Source organism: Euphorbia lathyris, chromosome 3 (genome assembly GCF_963576675.1).
Source record: "Euphorbia lathyris chromosome 3, ddEupLath1.1, whole genome shotgun sequence".
In the NCBI taxonomy this organism is placed as follows: Eukaryota; Viridiplantae; Streptophyta; class Magnoliopsida; order Malpighiales; family Euphorbiaceae; genus Euphorbia; species Euphorbia lathyris.
This window is the reverse complement of record NC_088912.1, coordinates 13,706,688-13,712,485: the sequence shown is the minus strand read 5'-3', so window position 1 is coordinate 13,712,485 and position 5,798 is coordinate 13,706,688.

Genomic DNA, 5,798 nt, shown 5'->3' with positions numbered 1-5,798 from the left:
ATTTCACAAAGCACAAGTATGGAGCAACATTATTTGGTGCAGAAATCCCATGATACGCCCCGCGTAAATTGGTCTACGCCCCGCGTAAATGCCCATTCCGTCAGAAATCTTCTGCATATGGACCAATTCGTTGTCTTGTTGACTCAAGTACGCCCTGCGTAAAGGATTGTACGCCCCGCGTGTTTGAGTCTCTGGAGTTTTATTGCCTGAATTGGTGCTTTTACGCCGTGCGTAGCTGAAGTACGCCCCGTGTAAAAGAGTCTCTGGTCTTTTTATGTTGAAGAACTGCCTTTTACGCCCCGCGTATATAGTGGTATGCCCCGCGTAAGCATAGTTGACTCTAGGAGACAATGCAGTCTGACTTTCAGGATTAGGCCAATTATTGCCGACATGTGTCATACGCCCCGCGTATGCTGAGTCAATTCCACATGGTGCCTGCGGATAAGGCAATTATTTCTGGCACTATGTTTTATGCCCCGCGTACAGGATAATACGCCCCGCGTATTGAGTGGATTTTTGCTCCTTTCTCGTACCTGAAATACAAATCTTGAGAGCCGAGTTAGCTTGACGTTTTTATTTCCTAAACTAATAAAAAACGAGGAAAATAAACTAAAAGTACGAGATTTATTTTTATTTCTTTATTTATCAAAAACACTTTATTTTTGTAATTAAACTTATTTATTTTACACGAAATCATCCCGTAAATCACGCTAAAAGATAGGGGTAAAATACCCCTATCAAGCACTGGCACAGATGCCGACATACGCCAAATTCCTCAAGGAAATCTTATCGAACAAGAAGAAACTGGAGAACATTTCCATGATACAACTCAACAGAGATTGTTCGTCAATACTCCAAAACAAGCAGCAGCTGCCCAAGAAGCTAAAAGATCCAGGGAGTTTTTCGATACCTTGTTCTATTGGAAAACTAAATATTGAAAATGCACTGTGTTATTTAGGGGCTAGCATAAATCTCATGCCATATTCTGTGTATGCAAAACTTGGACTAGGAGAACCCCAACCTACTCGCATGTCTATTCAGTTAGCTGATCGTTCCGTATGCTACCCTAGGGGGATTGTGGAAGACGTGCTAGTAAAAGTAGGAAAATTCATTTTGCCCGTTGATTTTATTATAATGGACATAGATGAAGACTTGCATGTTCCTATCATCCTAGGAAGACCATTCTTAGCAACAGGGAAGGCATTGATAGATGTGGGTGAGGGGCGTTTATTTTTAAGAATTAATGGGGAAGAAGTTATCTTTAAAATGAACGAGACTATGAGGCGTGCGAATAATAATGATGACACATGTTGTTTCTTAGATGATTTTCAAAGTCTTTCTACTTTGCAGGAACAGGACACATTAGAAACTTTATTGGGAGAAGAGGTGAACATATGCGCGGGAACAGGCTGTTCCATTGAGTCCAACCTCCCTGCACCTCCGTTCGACCCTACTGTTCCAACTCATCAAGAACCACCAGAGGTACCAACTGTGCCTGTGTCTAAACCAGAATTGAAGCCGCTGCCTGAACATCTCGAGTACGCATTCCTTGAACCACCCAGCGGACGTCCGGTCATCATATCTTCAAAGTTGACTCCCGATCAAAAGGCGCAACTCATGGCGGTTTTGCGAAGAAACAAGGCTGCAATCGCGTAGAAAATTGATGACATAAAAGGTATTAGCCCGACAATCTGTGTTCACAGAATCTTGATGGAAAAGGAGCATAAACCAACGGTCCAGCTGCAACGCAGATTAAATCCCCACATGAAGGAAGTTGTACGTAAAGAAGTAATCAAGCTTCTCGATGCTGGAATTATCTACCCAATATCCGATAGTGTGTGGACAAGCCATGTTCACGTTGTGCCAAAGAAGGGAGGAACGATAGTAGTCCTCAATGAGAAAGATGAGTTGGTGCCCACAAGAACAATCATAGGATGGAGAGTTTGTGTTGATTACAGGAAGCTCAATGAGGCGACAAGGAAGGATCATTTTCCGCTGCCCTTCATTGATCAGATGCTAGAGCGTTTAGCGAGCTATGCATTCTACTGTTTTCTTGACGGATATTCAGGATACAACCAAATCGCAATTCATTGTGAGGACCGGGAGAAAACAATGTTCACGTGTCCATATGGGACTTATGCTTACAGAAGAATGCCTTTCGGCCTGTGCAATGCTCCTGCCACTTTTCAGCGATGCATGATGTCCATTTTTCATGACATGGTGGAGCGAACAGCAGAAATATTCATGGATGACTTTTCGGTCTATGGAAACTCTTTTGATAGTTATCTAAACAACCTCGAAGATGTGCTTGTGCGATGCAAGGAAACTAACTTGGTCTTAAATTTGGAGAAATGCCACTTCATGGTCACGGGAGGAATTGTCCTTGGGCATAAAATTTCAGAAAAAGGGATGGAAGTGGACAAAGCTAAAGTAGAGGTGATAGAAAAGCTGGTTGTGCCCACCAATGTAAAGGATGTGCGAAGTTTTCTGGGGCATGCAGGGTTCTATTGCCGGTTTATCAAAGATTTTTCAAAGATTGCACTACCTTTGTCTGCCCTACTTCATAAGGAAGCTGAATTTGTATTCACCGCAAGCTGTGTACAGGCATTTGAACTCTTGAAGAGCAAACTGATAAATTCACCAATACTAGCTGAACCTGACTGGGAGAAACCGTTTGAAATGATGTGCGACGCAAGCGATAATTATGTGGGAGCTGTTCTTGGACAGAGGATTGAAAATAAGTTTCGGCCCATCTACTATGCAAGCAAGACATTGAACGAGGCCCAGCAGAACTACACAACTACCGAGAAGGAACTTCTTGCGGTTGTGTATGCTTTCGACAAATTCAGGCCCTACCTGGTGTTATCCAGGGTGATTGTTCACACAGATCACACAGCGTTGCGATACTTGTTCGCGAAGAAAGATGCTAAGCCAAGGTTGATCCGATGGTTGTTATTACTCCAGGAGTTTGATCTGGAAATTAAGGATAAAAAGGGAACGGAGAATGTTGCAGCTGATCATTTGTCAATGATTGATCACCAGGGCAGTTTGGAACAAGCAGAAATTGTTGAAAGGTTTCCTGACAAGCACCTATATGCGGCACAGTCTGCGCCATGGTTCGCCGATATAGCTAATTACCTTGCAACTTCGCTCAAGCCACACAACCTGTCCACGAATCAAAGAAGGAAGTTTTTCTCCGAAGTCAAATATTACTTTTGGGATGACCCTTACCTTTTCAGGTTGTGCGCGGACCAAATCATTCGAAGATGTATATCACAAGAAGAAGGACAGGGTGTTCTAAGCCACTGTCATAACCGTGAAGCCGGATGATACCATAGCGCAAGCCGAACCGCAGCCAAGGTTCTCTAATCAGGTTTTTTCTGGCCCACTCTTTTCAAGGATGCCCATGCCTTCGTTAGCACTTGCAATGAGTGCCAACAAACTGCCAACATTTCGGCTCGAAATGCTATGCCCCTCAACAACATAGTAGTGTGCGAAATTTTTGACATTTGGGGCATAGATTTTATGGGACCATTCCCGACATCCTTAGGAAATAAATACATCTTAGTGGCTGTGGATTATGTGAGCAAGTGGGTCGAAGCAATGGCTAGTCCCACCAATGATGCCCGTGTGGTAGTAAAATTTCTGAAAAGGCTGTTTGACAGATTCGGGGTCCTGTGAGCGATCATCAGTGATCAAGGGACCCACTTCTGTAATGCGAAATTTGAAAAATTAAAGGGGAAACTTGGAGTCTCACACAGGGTTGCCACACCATACCATCCACAAACCAGTGGATAGGTAGAGATCTCCAATAGAGAAATAAAAAGAATTTTAGAGAAAACTGTTGGCAACTCTCGGAGGGATTGGGCAAACAAGCTCGATGATGCTCTATGGGCATATCGTACCGCTTATAAAACACCGATTGGAATGTCTCCGTTTCGTTTGTTATATGAGAAATATTGTCACCTGCCGGTGGAAATGGAACACCGTGCATTTTGGGCGTTAACATTTTTAAATTTTGAGACACAGGCTGTTGGTGAACAGAGAAGTTTACAACTGAGCGAAATGGAGGAATTCAGACTGTTCTCGTACGAAAATGCGGTGAATTACAAAGCCAGGACCAAGCAGTGGCACGACAAAAAGCTCCTGAACAAGGTGTTTCATGAGGGACAAAACGTCCTTCTCTACAATTCACGATTGAGGCTCTTTCCAGGAAAGCTCAAGTCAAGATGGTCAGGACCATTCATAGTGAACCATGTATTCGCACATAGAGCTGTTGAAATTTTCAAGTACGGGGGTGATCCTTTTAAGGTGAACGGGCAAAGATTAAAACCATATTTAGAGAACGATCACACAAGGAAGATCGATACTGTTCATTTTCAGGATCCCCCAAGTCAGTAAAAGCACGAGAACAGGGTGTCCGATACAAACACCAATTGTACCACAAGTAACTTTGCATTTTATTTATTTTTATTTTTATTTTTATTTTTATTCTTGTGTCATATGTGTTGAGTTTTGCTTCATAATGAGTATCTTCTGCCCAGGCACAATTGTAAAACCTAAAGATCCTTCCGAGGGTGAGGTAGTACAATTGTACCTATTTTGTAGGGAAGGGAGTATCGTAGAAATTAGGGCGGTAGAAAAGAAATTTTTTATTAAAAGCTAGGAAAAGTGGAACGTCCACTCCTATGCCCATAGGCAATCATACCGCCTGTTTTTCTCCTCGATAAGATTGAACGGTTAGGGGGAAATAAATGCTAAACTCAAATCTTGACCGTTCATCACCCCTCGTTCTAATTCGAAAATACGCGCCTTTCTGCCAATCTGTCCAGGTGGCCGACTCTGATTCGACCTCATAATGATAGATTGGCGAGAAGACGCCTCGTTTCCCCTACTTAAAGAAGATTTATCTCATTTCAGTCCGTCTTTCACCATATTTCTTTCTTTTCTTTGAGATTTCTTTTCACAAAGGCAGTTCATGATCTGTGCCCTGTATCACTGGAAAACCCTACTTAAACTAGAAAGCGAAATGAGAACCCGAGGCTCGGGAAAAAACGTGAAAATAGAGGGTTCTTCCAAAAAAGAGAAAGCAAAAGCAAAAATGGCGGAGCAGAGCACTGTGGCTTTTGTCCCGGATGAAAAGCTGGTCAAGAAACTCTCCCAGTTTAAAGATGCCTCTGTACAGGCGTACTATGATGAGTTAGCAAAACTTCAGTTCGGACCCACCCGAACAGTTTGTTAGGAAACCCGAAAGAAGCTGAAGCTCGAGGATCGTGTGCGCAACCTCATGAAGGCCGGTCATTTTGAATGTTTCTTTGAAATGACGGAACCTGCCTATCGGGAACTGACACTCGAGTTCTTGGCCACCTTTAAGCACAACGCTGAGATGACCGAACCTGACGAAGAGGGAAAATTTAGCTTCAGGCTCATGGGTCACTCCCAGAGGCCTTCACTTAACCTGTTTAACCAGATGCTAGATGCTGCCGACGATGACGATCTAGAATCCGAGAGCTATAAAGAGGCATTCACCACAACTCCTGATGTTTTCGACTCTGTGGCCTTCTGGGAATCACTTTCAGGATAGAAACATTATGACGACAGTTCGTCTAAGGCGTCCAATATCGATGATTACGCTGTTCGGTATTTGCATAAGTTGATCTCCGGTACAATTTTCGCCCGGGAAAACCAAGCCACCATGCCACATGCAGATCTCACCGCGTTGTGGAGTATGGCAGTTGGATCGAGAATGAATTTGGGATTCTGGTTCAGAGAATACATCAGCGCTTTTTCCAAGAAAA